The 16,954-nt window shown below is 42.5% G+C and overlaps 1 pseudogene; it reads left to right on the top strand.

Annotated features, from left to right (window-relative positions):
- Positions 1 to 9,494: 9,494 nt before the first annotated feature.
- On the top strand, positions 9,495 to 10,079 carry LOC144148588 (uncharacterized; annotated as a pseudogene).
- Positions 10,080 to 16,954: the final 6,875 nt, after the last annotated feature.

Genomic DNA, 16,954 nt, shown 5'->3' on the forward strand with positions numbered 1-16,954 from the left:
TGGAACGCGTACCTTTCGCAATAAAGGAACTTGTAACGGGAACTCGTTTCAAAATTGGGAGGAACGAGGAACGAGCTTTTGTTCGTGTTTTAGAGTAACGTGTACAACACCGATAGTATGTCATCATACATCCTCTCTCTCCCACATAACCGGCCCTGTTCAAGGGTATACTGAGGGTATAGGAATTCAAACGCTACATATTACACCTTTGTCGAGGTATGGAAGGGGGCTTTGTCCAGCCAATTACCTCACGATCAGCGCAACCAGACTGAGAGAGAAAGGGTACAAGCTGCCTCATCTGGGGCCGCAGATTTCAGTTTCCGCTTTTCAGATCCCTAATATTTTTTTACCCCTTTTTTCTCAGCCTCAAATCGCTCTCTTTCTCTCTATCTCTCTCTCTTAGCAAGAAGCAAGAACTGTCAGTCAGGCACAGACCGTATATAATAAACACTCCGGAAGACTTGCACTGTAACCTTCTCGCCCACACTGCACCAACCAGGGTGTCGAACCGGATTTTTTTCGGGTTCGGTTCGGGTTCGGGTTCAAGCCTTTCGGGTTCGGTTCGGGTTCAGTTCCAGAGCAACATTCCGTTCCGGTTCGAACCGGTTCGAACCCGTTCGAACCGGTTCAAACGGGTTCAAACGGGTTCGAAGAAAAAAAAAGCAGGCGTGTTTTTTTCTGTTAATTTTTTGTGCTCGTTTTTCGTTTCCTTATCAAATCGGAATAACAACAAATTCATAATGAAGGTTTCTTTGTCCAAATCTTTTGTCTTCGCCAAACTAAAGCGACCCTGCAACACGTTTTCAACTTTTGTCTAAATCTTGAGTGCTTGCAGAAAGTAGTCAACCAACGCATTATACTATGGGGTCGCAATGTGCCTCAGCCAAAAATTACTGTTCTCTCCTCGTCAGATAAATAGAAACTTGCTCAGAAATATTTTGCTCTCCTTCCCGGTCTTCGCGTTCTTCGACCGCTGAATGACGTCATTACAGCGGTGTAGCGGCTGTTTGCCGGCTTTCCTTAAGTTGCAGAATAGAACGCATTTGATGGCCATCTAAAAAAAGGCACAAAAGCGAAGCAGAAACGGAAGGTGTATCCGCAGCGACGAGCAAATCACGCACTGTTGCTCTGTGCTGGCAATAACTATAGTTTTCGCAGTGCTTCCAGATGCGAAGAAGATTGAAAGCGTTTTCGAAAGTGTTTATTTATTTATTTACTGTTGGGTTTAACGCGCCGTCGCAACGCCGACGACAAGGCGCGCCATAGTGGAGGGCTCCGGAATAATTTTGACCACCTGGGGATCTTTACGTGCGACGAAATTTCGGACACACGGACGTTTTCGCTTTTCGCTTCCATCAGAAAAGCGGCCGCCGCGACAGGGAAACTAAACCGCGTCTGTGTGCTCATCAGCGCTACGCCTTAGCCACTGAGCCACCGCGGCGAGTTTATCTAAGGTGTTGAAGAGCTCATTTAACTGTACCCGCAAAATGTTTTCTATGGTAGTGTGACGAGTATGTGGCGCCTACTGCCAAGCGTGGCAGGTGGCATTTAGAAAAATTTTCTACTGCTCATCTTTTATCTTCTAACAGAGCTGTTAGAAAGAAAGAATGGCTCTAAAGACTCATTGGACGGCGGGTATAGGACGACATTGGATAGGGAACCACTGAAGATAGGAACTTGCTAATTGGCCCTTCAGCGACCGGTGACAGCGATTGGGCTCTAGGAAGGATGATAGCCAAGTGAAGTCACAAGCAGCAGTAATGATCACTTGTAGAGAGAGAGAGAGAGAGAAAATGAAGTTTAATTCAATCGAGGCAATGTTTAAGAGAGGCGTCCTCATTCGAGGGGGCCGAATCGACAGCCGTTTCCATCAAGAACAACTGATCTTCCAGGCCGCAGCTGGCCATGGCTGTCTCCCAATTCTCTATGGAAACGTGAAGGTTGGATGGATCTACGGCACACTAGTCGCAGCCGCCTACTATGTGTATGAGGTTCCCAGGCTCTCCACAGAAGCAACGCAATGGAGAGAGTTGTGTCCCGTCAAAGAAGTGAAGTCTGGCGTTGTGTGGGAAGGTGTATGCCCACAGGGTCCGGAGTAATGTTTCCTGGTTAATCGGTAGCGATTTGTGCGGGGAGGAGTACGTTCTATGGAAGAGGCCAGGTCTGTGACTGCAGGATGCATGCACTCGGGCCGGGCATCATCAGCGCCGGCTAAGCGAGTCAAATCTCGAACCACGAGGTTGGTGATCTTGTTTGCCGTGGATGCCGGTATGAGCTGGCACCCATACAATCGTGACTGGTCTGGTTGGTGGTCTCTGATTGAACAACGGAAGTGTTGTAACATGCAATCGACAGTTGGCAAAGTTGGGCCACGCCTGCTAAGGGTCTGTTATGAGAGTTTTGATGCCGCTTTGGCTAAGCGCATGTGCTATCGCCGCTTCCTCAGCTTCGATGGGGCTGTGTTCGGCGGCTGAGATGCTACACCTGTGGGAGGCTGCAGAACGGTAACACAAAAAGAAGGTACTGAATAATGCTATCGCGCGGCTCTTGCATCAAACCAGTTGATCGTCCCTCCCTTTTTTTCTTGCAGTTTAGTTTCTTTCCAACTGTCTCCCCTCATATATACACACGTTTTGAAAACTTTTTGATGAATATACAATATGCATTAGGCAATTAGTTATTAACTTTAGTCCGAGATGTCAATTTTAATATAGCAACAACATAATAGCGCAATACGGGCATAAAGAAAGACCTTTTATAGCATTCAGGCGGTCTTCACATACCTTTGCGGCTACTTTGTGCGTGACAAAATTTCCTGATTGGTCGAGAAGGAGAACGCTGCAAAATTTCCAAATGCCAAGGACCCCAAAAATATCATGTTTGGTCCGACCGTCGAATCCGCCTTAACTGACCCGCTAATTCTTTTAATCAAAATCAATCAACACACCAGTCCCAATAATTCACATTAGCTCATTCACTCACCTAACTAATTTCAACTTCAACTTCAACTTTATTGAGCATTTCGTACATAGAAATGCGAGGACAAACACAAAAAGCTGCAAAACTGCAGCTTGACGAGGTGTTTGCACCTTACGGTTGGCGTGGCAGAGCAGAAACAGGAGTTTAAAGCATACGCACAGGAAATAATCCTAAGAAAATAATCTCGCCTTAACAAGTCGATATTACATACAAACATAAAAGAAAGCATTAAAACGCACTATAGCTCAAAGTTTGTAAAATATACTTATTAAATGATATACATACACGCATGTAGGCACCCATAGGTACATACATACATATAATGGTTACAAAACAAAACAGGGTACACAGGTACATAAAAAGAGAAATATTGGATATGTACGGAACCTGTGTAGACACAAAAAAAGCAAAAGACAAAACTTGAAGAAAAAGTCATGTTATATACAGGTATGCATACACTCATCAAAATCTGCACTACAGAAGTATCCACATAAATAAATACACACAATATTGGGAAAAAATCAATGTACGGTACTTTTTAGATGCTAAAGTTTGCAGGGAATGAAGACAATGCCAATAAAACGCTTGAAAAATATTACAAGTAATTTTGGCTAAACCAAGGTTGCCACGATAGACAACGCTTAATAGATTGTCAGTTAGAAATGTTCTATGTTCAGCAGTAAACGTTTCCTTAAGTTTCACTTAGAAATACTATTTATAGCTATGCCACTCTCGGCTAGGTTATTTAAAAGGCGGGCAGTTCGGGATTGCAACCATTCATTGCCATAATTCGTTCTTGAAAACGGCACGAACCATGTACTCCTTCCCCTAATTTCGTACGGTACGTCCAACGGTTTTCTTAAACTACATAGACTTAGATATGCTGCACCGTTGTGTTGCAAGCTATTTTTATACTTTGTTAGAAGATTAAAGTTGTAGATACATTGGACAGGAAGCAAATTATACTGCAGAAATAGTTCGTTGGTCTGAGAGTCATATGGTACAGTTGCGATATGTCGAATGGCCTTTTTCTTAAATAAATGCAGCTTATTAATATTTATGGCGGAACTGGTTAACCATGCGAGGCTGCAGTAATTGATGTGAGCTGTGAATATAGCATGATAAAGAATAAATTTAATATTTCATGTAACCACAGGCCGTAACCTACAAAGCACCCCCACGCTCTAGATAAATTAGTGCAGACGTGATAGACATGGGCATTCCATTTTAAATGTTCTTAAAAAACAATGCCTAATGTTTTTATTTCACTGACTATACAAATCTTTTCACATCCGATGTACAAACTGAGCTTTCTGTCAACAGATCTTTGAGCTGGTAAAAATAACACCGCTTTGGTTTTCTTAGTATTTATTTTTAACGAGTATGCTTTAGTCCATTTGTGAAGCTTTTGGAGGGTTATATTTGCTAAATGCAAAAGCTGAGTAGTACCACACGATTGAAAGAAAATGTTGGTATCATCTGCGTAAATAATAAAATGTGCAATTTCAGTAATTTCTATGATATCATTCATATAAATATTGACCAGGATTGGCCCTAGAAGACTGCCTTGCGGAACTCCAGCCCTTACATCCTTGTGAAGAAGAGTAGCGTTCCTTTATTGCTACGACCTGTTGCCGGTTACTCAAATAAGATTGCAAAAGAGTAAAGCCCCCGGAATCCATAATGTTGTATATTTTAAAGCAATGTTAAATGACTAATTCTATCAAATCCTTCGAAAAATCTATATGTATTACCTTCTTTTCTTCAAATCCCTGTATTATTCATTCGTTTTGCGTTAGTAAAGCTAATTCGTTGGCATATGTTTACGAAAACCGAACTGTTTTGATGATATAATAGAGTGTTTGTCACAGAAGGACACAAGGTGTTTCGCGATTACTTTTTCTAGCCTTTTAAAATAACTGGAAGCACAGAAACCGGTCTATAATTGGAAAAAATTGATTTTGTCCCCGGATTTAAACAGTAGCGTGACCTTAGCTTGCTACATCTTTTTTGGAAAAACACCAGTAGTAAGGCATAAGTTATTTATATGGCTAAGCGGCGATGCAAGAAGGTCCAGTACAAGCTTAATAGGCCGAATCTGAAGCCTATCGATGTCTATGGCTTTGCTATTTTTTAGTGACAAGAAAATCGACCATATTTTCTGAGGCGTTACCGGAGAAAAAAAGGCTCTGTGGGGGTTAGAATCCTTTAGGAAGCTCATAGCGCTTTCATTGTGGGAGCATTGCATAAGATTCGTTAAATAGTGATTAAACTTGGTTCCCAGTTCTTGACCCTTGAGTGGTTTATTATCTACTGTCAATTCAAAGTCGTCGTTACGGGGGGTAGTGGGTGCAAAAGTTTATTCAATTCCCGCCACATGACATCCCGCCGGGAGGAAGCCTCAGAAAACACATGTTCGAAGTACATTTTTTTAGTATAGCGTAAGAACTTTGTCACAAAGTTTGGGTACTTTTTAAAGGCTACAAAATTGTCCCTGTTCTTTGTTTTTACAAACTTATGGTACAATAAATCTTTTTTACGGATCACCTTCAGACATTCGTCTGTAATCCATGGTTTCCTTATATTCTTATTTTTCTTGACCATCTTAAGAGGAAAAGACTTTTTATATGCATCTTTATATGATTCTAGAAAAGTATCGTAGGCATCATCTGCAGTTGTTGCACAGAAGTAAAGGGTTCCACCAAATAGAGGGAATTTTCTGACGAAAAGTAGTCAAAGTATTCTGATTAATATCGTGAAAAGCGAAAGATTCGCGGCATTGCTTACATCTTATTATTTCTGTGTGCATTGAGAACATATATATAGGTAAATGGTCACCTATATGTACACCAGTCACACCGAACATGGTACTGCTACTTGTATCACTGGTTATAAATACATCAATAAGACTTTGGGAAAGACGGCCCATACGAGTCGATTCTTTGATCACGTTCATGCAGCCGAAATAACCGAAAAGAAGCTCTAGATTACGCGAATGTGCGCTTGCCTGTAATATGTTAATATTGAAGTCCCCACCAATAGTTATTTGTAAACTATAAGACGAAACAAAATTGAGAAGGTCTTCTAAAAATGCGGAACAATTTTCGAGTTTTCCTTGAGGGGGGCGGTACACAACAACAAAAATAGCATTTTTACATTGCACCGTTAAAGCTTCATAATCTGTCGTAACTGTCGAAAATTCGTTCATTGTACTACAACAAAGCTGTGTAGACACGAGCTGTAACACACCCCCACCTCGCGGTGGGACCTATTTAGAAAGAACGTGTTGAATCCCGAAAGGCGCAACACTTCTGTGTCACTCATATACCAGGTTTCCGTTATCATGACAACGTCGAACTTGAAACTTTCAAAGCTTCGTTTTCTTTTCTTGTAGTTTCACATTCTTCTTTTATTTCCTCGTAGCTTTTGTTGAAGAATTCGCAGCTTTTTTGCATTTCCACATTTTCTTTCCCAGTGGTTTCATATTCTTTTTTAATTTCCTCGTAGCTTTTCTGCATTTCCCTTACTTCTTTTCGAAATTCACGCTTAAGATCAGCGATCTCGCGTCTTAGGTCAGCAATGTCAGTTTTCATGATAAAAGCAATGCGGGATTATACACAAGGGCACACAATAGCAATGACACTGGGTGGTTGGCACCAGAGGCAACAGAAAAAGTGACTGAGTAAGCGAACAAAGATTACTGCAGAATATTCAAACCTGTGAAATGGGAAGGCGACTATCAGGCGACCGTTCTGTTCGCTGCCTCCGCTGCCAAGTGATGCTGAGGTGGACGGAGCGTTCTTTTAAAGGATCCACTTCGTGACAAAAGCCACACGTGGTCCAGGAAACATGGGGTTTGGAGAGGCAATGTGGCGAGGGGGTGTGGCGAGTCTACCCGCTAACCCGCACTAATCGACTTCAATCCATTCACCTCTTAAGTGTAAGGTTAAGCAGATTCGAGATAACATAAAAATGCTATCAAATATATTTTAAAAGTGGAAATTAGGATTCCCCATTTTTTTAAATATGATGTTCTCTTAGAGCAGTAACCGAAAGACAGAACGGCACTGTATACAAGAAAAAGTTACGTCAATTTTGAGAACTGCGAGTGTTTGTGTCTCAGTGCTGTTTGTATATAACTGCCCATTCAAACTATAAGTGGAAGATATGGATGTATTGTTGATGGTGTCCCTGAAGGCCTTCACAAGCGGACAGGGATGCATGCGAATTAACAAGACATTAAAAACTTTACGCGCTTTTAAACACCATGTAGAGAAACCATGAAGAATATTCCATGATATGTTGCCTCGTAATATGCGTTATACCTTAAGTTATTCTAAACGTAAAAGATAATTGGGAGAGATGGGCAGTGCCTAACGCAAACTGATAGTATATACGGACAACTTTACATTAAATCATGGATGTATTGTTGATGGTGTCCCTGAAGGCCTTCACAAGCGGACAGGGATGCATGCGAATTAACAAGACATTAAAAACTTTACGCGATTTTAAACACCATGTAGAGAAACCATGAAGAATATTCCATGGTATGTTGCCTCGTAATATGCGTTATAACTTAAGTTATTCTAAACGTAAAAGATAATTGGGAGAGATGGGCAGTGCCTAACGCAAACTGATAGTATATACGGACAACTTTACATTAAATTGAGGGAAATATTTAGAAGAGAACATGATGGGCCTTGGGAACTGCAGACTACGCAAAATATTTCATGGTTCTGTCTGGGGAGTGGCAAAATATCTTCAGACGCAAGGTAGGGTACCGAACTGGAAAACTAGAAATCACATTTTTGAAGCTCCGGAACCGGTTCGGAACGGTTCCTTCGATTCGTTCCGGTTCGGGTTCAGTTCCAAAATGGCGGAAGAAATACGGTTCCGGTTCAGTTCCGGTTCCGGGCAAAAATTCGGGTTCGGTTCCGGTTTTCGGTTCGGTTCCGGTTCCGGTTCGACACCCTGGCACCAACACCCCTCAGCCAGGGTCGTTCACGCTCACAGTTAAAGCCAAAGACGCACAGAGAGAGCCTGCCGCTCCTGGGCCCCGGCTATGAAACACCTTTTGTGCTTGTCTTTCTCTCTTCGCTTACCTTCAGTGCTCATGCAACAAATAACGTAAATACAGAAATTTTGTTTGACAACGCTCCACGAACACTATCATGTCGTACATCTTGAAACCCAAACATGGATGTCACCTGCAACTTTTTTATATTCAATAGACGGCTTATCGAGCACAAGAAAATTCGCATCACAGAAGTCAGCTGCATTGGATGGACAGCGGTAAACGGCGCCAAACACGGCCCTTTTAAGATATGCAGAATGAATGCGATCCAGTTCCACCCACTCATACACGCATTTGGGAACATTTATATTTAGATCATTGCGTCGACATTACGCGAGCTCTTTTGAAACAAAATTAGCACAGCCCCCGTAAGGGTACCACTACGATGATCGTATTCGCAACCATAGACGGCAACGCCATACATATCGCGATCTTCACAGGTAAGCCATGTTCCAGAGAAGGAAATGATGGAGAAATTATGGTTCAAAGTATGAAGAAGTGCGGAGATCTTCTTAGAGTTCTTTCTAAGGCTACGAGCGTTGAAATGAATCACGCGGAAAACATTCGCGTTACCTAAACATTTAGCTACCCGTTATAGTGAACCCCAATTCATAACGGAAGGAGAGAAAATGCTACAAAGCCGAGAAATGTAGCCTACTCTTCAAAACGTGCAAGGTCATGGTAACTTAATATTAAAAATACATGACTGTTGGTTGTCTTTCTGGCCTTTATATCCGCTATTTCTCTTTCTTTAGCGCGCGCGCCTTTCCGAGAAATCTCTGGTTTTCCGTTGAGTTCCTTGATGAAAATGGCTGTTTCGTTTAACCATTGAAATTGGTCGATGAGGTAGTAAGACGAGCTTTGCGGGATTCAGAAAGAAACCGGAAGCCCACAAAGCCCGTCTTACTACGTGTCGATTTGTATCCGATATACAAGTAGTAAAAAAAGCCTTACGTGCTACGAAAACACCGTTGCAAATTGCCTAGAATATATGCCAACTATGGTAAGTAGTGTATCGCTAGCCAGATCGAACGAGACATGACGCCGGGGTGAGAATGGAGCAATACCGCCATCTGTATTGTATCGGTGTTTATATACGGAGCACGACAAGAAAAATTGCATTCCCTCACCGCACTATTGTAGCATAGAGGGACGGGTTTGACACGGGGCCCATTCTACGCAAGATAGGATACATCCTCCGTGGTGTATAAAACAAGTGACAAGTTAACACAATTATTATGCTCAAAAAATATTAAGCACTTATTCACGGCATTCCAACAGGGCACTCGTTGTCGCAGCATCTCGCAGTGTTTTCGCTCAAAAGTACTCAAAGTTCTAGCAGCGACAACGTAACGCGAAACGCCCAAATTACGTCTGGCTTTTCCGCGCGTTGCGTTGTCGCGGCGATCTTCTTAGAACTTGCGTAGTTGTTGTGCCCGAGATGGGCACCGCGGGCACGGACCCCGGCAAGGGGAGTGGAATGTCATGCCCCGTAGCAGATGGCGCTTCGTCCTCACCGCTTTCGGGAAGGCCTGCGCTGAAGGCCTCACTGGTTAGTAGCAAATGTCGACGATTCCGTCGCAGCTGCCATCCTTCGGTCGTGACGTCGTAGAACCTGGGATGCCAAGAAGGCCTCAGCATTTTAACTTAGTTCGCCCTTGCTCCTTTCGAACGCAAACGAACCATGGCCTCTGTTTCGAGCCACGCCAGCAGTCTTCCAGGGCGGTTGGTCTGGAAGCGCTTCACGATGGTGTGCTCCCGTCCGATCACCATGTCCGGCAAGGTGTGGCGCAGTATTCTGCCTTGTGATATCTACGCTGGGGCCATGCCGTATTCTGGCGGCGTTGTCCTCTAAACAAGAAGACCAAGCCAGAAGGTTAACTTTGCTTCATGCGTTTTTTTTTTTTTCGGAATTTCCGTGATAACCTGGACGCCTTTCGCGGCCAAACCATTCCATTGCGGTTATCCTGGACTGGATATGACTTGTAAAAATTTGTATGCCGTTGAAAAGGACATGAAGTCGTGACCGGAAAATTGTGGGCCATAATAATATTAATAATAGTTAATTTATTTGACATCAAAGATACATGATGCAGGAGTCCTGCAGAAAATGCTGGCCCGATGTTAGCTTGACAAGGCCTCAGGCCCCCCGAATACATGACAGCAGCCATCAAACATACATACCGACGTTGGGGATTATACGCGGGAGATAAGCAAGCCTAGAAAAAGAAGAATCATCGCTATATATGTGCGATAAAATGAAACGTGTAATGGTTAAGCAAAAAATCAATTTCAGAGTGCAAATTACAGGTGCATTTGCCTCAGAAACAAAACTAGCAATTCAAGAAAAAGAAAAAACACGTTTTACGGGAACATACGCGTGAAAGATAAAAGTGAAACATACGAGTAGGTCTAAGAAAAAAGAGCAATCAACACTGTACAGGTGTGATAAGTTGGTACGTGTAATGGTGGAACAAATGAGCAATTTCGCAATTAGAAATACAGGCGCAGTTGCCTTGGTAACAAAAACAGCATCATGAAAAATAAAAGACAAATTTATCGCTTTGGCAATATAAAGTTAAACCTGGATATAACGAAGTTAACAAAAATTCGCATTTCTTCGTTACAACCAGGTTTTCGTTACATGCAGGTTTCTACTTAAAGCTCGCGGGAATGAAGCAGAAACGAAACCAATATGCTAGACATCAGTGATGCAAACCTCACGCTTGTTCAACGGTACCTTTTACACTGAAAAACTGCGCGATTGGCGCTTGTTGCAATCACAGGGCCGCCGGATTTACAAACGTAAGGTACCGTTTTTGCTTTTTGATACTTTTCGGTGCCTTAACGCGTTTCAAGACCCAAACATATGCTGAAAGGGCGCTTTTTTGCGGACATCATGCTCTTTTCTGCCGTCAAAATAGTTGAAGGGATCCTAGCTGGGACACTGTACCGCGAGGTGACATTCTTCTTTCTCGCCGGAGGAGACGACATTTAAAATTGCGAGCCTGTCTTTAAAAGACCAATCTTTTCGTATTCAGGCAGCAGAAATCATCTACGAACTCATACCACATATATCAGGAAACACACGCGACTACACGCACACACCCAGGCCTAGCACCTAACCGACACCGCACTCACAAGTGGAAACGCACGAGACATTGCGGTCCGGGCGAAATTCGCTAAATTAGGGCATTTTTCCAGCCGGTTTTTTTTCAGAAAAAGGGCAAGAAACCTTGACTCATCAGAGTAGCGAATTCGTTACATTCCGGTTAACCGTCGCAATTCATTCGTAACATAGAGGTCGCAAACACGTGGGCTTCAATGAAAGTGAAAATGGGGAATAAAAAACTTCGTTAAACCCACGAATTCGTTACGTAGAGTTTAGTTACAGCGAGGTTTAACTGTACAACAATGCGTACTCATTTTCTAAACAGAGAACCCAAGAACAAGATACAAAGAGAGATATAGAGATATCGCGAAAACACCCAGAGCAGTATACAAAAAAAAACTCCACCAATACAAGATACAAAAAGAGATTTCATAGAAATTACAAGTAAAAAGGACGAGAGATTATGACGCAAGGAAAAAAAATGATAATGCAGTTGTTTAAAGGTTATTTTTTCTAAGTCAGTTTCTCCATCTCTAAGTTCATTTAGCAATCTTGGAAGTTTATTTCCCAGCGATTGAAGACCTTATGTGGTTTTAAAGCTTCGAAAAGTCCACAGTAAATTCTTTCGAGTATTACACTTAGGCTGGTTGAGTACTAAATCTTCCAACTGCTTTAGGAACGGGTTACAGTTTTTTATGTATTGCAGAAGTCGCGTCGGCGGCCGTTAGGGGGAGCTGGGAAGCAGTGCCGAGTGAACCCGCTTCACGGGAATGAGAACTCGGGGAAGTTAGCCATGTGCAGCTGCGCTGTAAAAATCAATGTGGCTGCTACTCAGGTAACCAGAGAGAAAAAAAATGTTATTAAACTACGTATCAGGTCTCTGAACGGCTGTGATTATTTTAACTCGTTAGGAAGTGATGTGCTTAACCTATAGAGGGGCCACACCAAAATGCCAGCACGCCACGCGCACTTTGGTGACGGAAAGCGCTGGAAGTACTGTCATGGGCAGACGAAATGCGAAGAAAAATATGAACCAGGCACGGAAAATGCGAAAATACTGCACTTGGAGGTACACTAATGGCGCACTGTTGGCATATTTGGCAGTAACACTGAAACGCGGGCTAGCTGGGGACAATTCACGACTGTAACTTTAGAGCACAAAAAACGAGGACTGGACGAAAAAGACACGAAGAGCAGCGCAGACTAACAGCTGGATTTTTATTCATTACTCAAAAGATATATACCCTCTTTGACAACACCCGCGCATAATCAATTGTGTACGTATCACATCATACACACAAACACAAGAATAAAGCACTTTACATAATCTCATTTCGTCTAAAAACTTAATTTTCTTATCGCACAGGGCTGCTGACGGTTGACTTATGCATGTTCCCTTTATTTTTTACTTTTGCCAGGCTTGCACTACCCCTCTTGTAGTCCTATCTTGTTGGTGGAATACCGTCGTCGTTTGGTCAAACTTGTGTTTGTGTGTATGAGGCGATACGTACAGATTGAGCGTACGCGGGTGTTGTCAAAGAGGGTGTATATGTGGTGAGGGATGAATGAAAATCCAGTTGTTAGTATCTTTTTCGTTAGTATCTTCTTTCTGTCGTTTTTGTTCAGTCCTCGTGTTTTGTGCGCTCAACTTACAGTCATGAGGCATACTTGGATAGCTACATTTCCCAACATTGTCACCGTCATTAAGCCACATGTCAGTTTGACTTGGATGGAAAGAAATCGCGCTATATCTGTGTTCTGATTCCCATTTTTGTCATCGCCTTTAATTGGTCCATAACTGTACTCAGATACACATCATGGCCATGAAAAGAGAGAGCCAATAGCAATAAGCGATTGAATTCGCAAGCATATCCATGGTCTAAACCAAAGTATTGGCTGATTTTGGCAATTTTTGGTTTTGTTTCCGGTTTTAAAAAGGGGTTTTTCCGTCCTGGAATGAATTTTGCTAACACTGGGAGGGCAACGTTGTGCAACCCAACTCCAAGCAAGCTACACGTGTTCACCCCGCAATGGCGCACTTAATTCACCTCGGCTAACACACCTCCTCGAAATTCACCCCAACGATGCAAACTAAAGAAAAAGCTGGCGTATTCCGCAGTTGTACGAGGTAATATAGTCAGGACCATTTGAATACTTCCCAGTACACGGGCGAATAACAAACTGGAGCATATCGTTCTCAATTTACGCTCTTATCGGCATTTTGTTTTTCGGAAACGAGCATATCTAGGGGAGAAATGACTCGGAGCGTAGGCTGTGATTTTCTACGTGCCTCTTTCACTTAAAATTCCACACAAAGGCGCCATTTGTTTGTCTGGCAACGGGCCCAACAAGGGTCTCGAGATTTAAAGGAGTAGTAATTTAATTAGCAGAATTGTTTGCGGACCGCCCAGGCACATTGAAAACAAGCTCGCAAGTCCGCTGTAAAACGCGAAAAAAAAAATAGGTAACTTGCGGTGATGTGCAGGCAGCAAACTTGTTTCTTTTCTTTTAGGCAAACAAAATTCCCGGATTGCGTTTCTGTTATTGCATTATTAATGATACTTCGTGGGGAGTTCTTTCTGGTGGAGCGCGGCTTACGAACAAAGTTATGCCTTGTCCTGCATTGAAGATAGGGTGGTTGGGTCTGTTTTTAATCCTAATGTACCGCCTTTCAAATTGGCATGATTATAAGGTTGATTTTATGCAACACAGACTATTTTCGAGCAGCCCTTTCACTTGCTTTGTTCAACCCGTATTCTTTAGCAGTACATGTGCACGCAGCAAGATACACAGGCAGCCTGCTGCCGCTTAGCGACATTATGTTATGGATTCCGTGTAACACGCAAGTCTGTGGTGCAGCCCATATAGCGCCTCAGTGTTAATACTTAAATTTCTTGCTAAAATGTTCTTGGGTGTTACTTTATTTTAGATTAACATTAACAAAAACTGGGCTCTCAAGCGGAAGAAGCCGTTGACGAAGATATTAGTGCGCATATAGCACTCGGTGTGGCGACAACACTGAATTAGGCTGAGGTCAGAGTTACATCTCCCCAAATATTTTCGTTTTAACATTAATAATAAACCAGTGTGAAGGCTGGGGCTGCTGAAAGACGGACAAACTTGACTGTCTCGTATCTAAAGACCCTAGCCTCTCATTTTAGCCTTAATTTCACCATTCTACTAGTAGGTTACGTCTTCACACTGTTTGTTGCAGTTTATTTTGTAACATCTCCGTTTTACCCTTCACAGCTCCACGTCCGGCCACAAATAAGATGAGGAAGCAACTGACACTGCCTCCGCTGCCCTAGTTTCAGTCATTCATGGGTGAAACACTTTATTAAAACGACCGGCCACGAAGCCATGCGGGGGAGTGGAGGTGTGGAGGAAAGGAGACAGGGAAAGGTCGCAATTCACACAATGTACACTCTTCCAGTCTTGGGGTCCTGTTCACAATAGGCACACAGTTTCATCAGTCACTGGCACCAAAACTGCCCAGGACACACTGTAGACATTGTGCTTGGATAGATATGGTCAGTCCAGGAGAGTCGCTCAGACTGCTACACCAATATGTCGTGCCGTGATTCGTCCGAAATGACCATTTAGACAGGCTGTGAAGCTACAGAACCAATTCTGGCTTCTAGTATATAATTCAAATTTTATTTTCAATAAGCTCGTTCTCGATCTGATAGTCTGTGCAGTCAGGTTCATGGAGGAAAAAACCAAGGACATGGTGCCTAATTCAAAAACTTGGCGCGCACCGATGTTGATGTCGATATGAGAAGCGCATCTGGGTAAAACCGGGCAGGTTTTGTGGCAGTACTTCCTTGAAGAGCTTTTATTGGTGTCGCTGTGTTTGGCCGGAACACGAACACCTGAGTAAGAAACAGGCAACAAAAGAAGAGGTATATTGTAGGCCTAGTAGATTGTTTTACAAATAACATCAGTGACGAGTGTCACACATGCCAGCATTTTGCAGCGTACAGTAAGTCCCGGCCCCATTCGCAACAAAACATTAGTGCATAACATGAGCGAACTGTTAATGTCCTGTGCTCTTTATAAGTATACGTTACAGAGTCTTAAGAACAACAATGGATAAAAACCACACATCGCCCAGGTTTATTGATATGAGTGCATCAAAACAGGAGCATCATTCAGAGGCTCCTGCTTTGAGAAAACCACTTCCTTCAAAAATCTTTAATAACGAGTTTCAAAAATTTTGAATAATAACAAGTATAGTTCGGCAACGTCGCATACTTAGATCGGTTGTTCCGCACGAAGAGTGCTCCTCTTATTGCCCCTTGCACATATAACACTGGCAAGGGGGGGGAAGGAGCGGCAAGGTGTCGCAAAATTTCTTTCGCGCTTAAAAACATTCTACATAACAAATTTGCTGCAGAAACATCGCTTAAGCGCGATAAATTTTAACAGGCTTACTACGTTACAAAGTCCTTTAGTTGCAATATGATGATATCGGAGACCCTCACACATCCTGTTCCCGTCATTCCGGACCTACCCTTTCTTCCTCCGCCCCTTCTCCTTGGGGTGGAGGTAAACCATCAAAATATGGCGGGAAAATTGACTTGCCTATTCCACTCCAATTTATCAAACACAGCTCGATATTAATGTAAGAAACGATGGAAAGGTGTAGTGGCAACAACAACGAAATATAAGCTACACGTTCCAATGGACAAAATTGTTCATGAAATTCCCGCCCACTTTCCCGCAAACTATTACACTTCGAAGGTTATTACTGAAAACGAAAGATTTACATTTTACTTTCACAGGTTTGCCGTTACAAATAACCACAAATGTAAATGTAACCTGCCAGTAGACAGCTTCGACCACTATTTAAAGGACTGCCCTATTACAAATGCCCACACACAACAACTTTTATCGTCTATAGAAATAACCGCGCAAGACGAAAACCCGAGCTAACAAAAATACAGAAACATTAAACATTTTAGCAGGTATTACAATCCTAATAAGCGAATATTCAACAATACTAACCCGTCAAATATTCTGCCACACTTTCACACACACACAGACACAAAATCAGCGGCAAATAACGCGATAATAACTCAAACCTGCTGTTGCACATTGAGTTATTTTCTGTGCAATTATCTCGTTTAATTACCTTCGTACAATTTTTTTTTCTTCAAATCCGAACATTTCAATGTATTTTTATTTACACGTTTTACTTTGGGGTTATGGGAAGGGTCTCGATGCAAGAGTTTTAGGGCCCAACGAAGTTTGGAAAGTAATGAAATATTTCTGTATATACCGTACAACCTTCACGGGTCTTACGTTCTAAAAACATTGCTTATGCTCTCGGGCGACATTAAGTCAAACTTGGGACCGATGAGCAAAGCTGCAACTTTGTAAGTGAAACCTGATATGGAACTGGCTTCAGCTTTAGAAACTGTACATATGCAAAAATTTCATCACACCACAATATTAGCTCATCTGAAATGAGCCTGTTGGAGCTAGAAAGTTTTAACAGTCAGAATAAATTACTGAACAGTAAATCCGCTCCGTCGGATACACAATTCACGTGTAGCGTACAGCGCATGCAAGGTCCCACCCACAATACACCACAGAGGGTTCAGATAAGTTGATTGCAATTAATTTGCTGAGAGCAGACAAATATTCTCTTCGCTATTGAAGATAATGATGAAAAAGGTTGGCCGGAGCTGAGAAGAAAATAATAAGATTTTGCTTTGAACGACTGGAAACAACGCCAAATAGTTTGGCATTTTGGAGTTTTCCCTGGGTCGGGAGCTTACATAGGA

This window comes from Haemaphysalis longicornis, unplaced genomic scaffold, assembly GCF_048455015.1.
Source record: "Haemaphysalis longicornis isolate Haplotype H1 unplaced genomic scaffold, Haemaphysalis longicornis Haplotype H1 scaffold_1, whole genome shotgun sequence".
NCBI lineage: Eukaryota > Metazoa > Arthropoda > Arachnida > Ixodida > Ixodidae > Haemaphysalis > Haemaphysalis longicornis.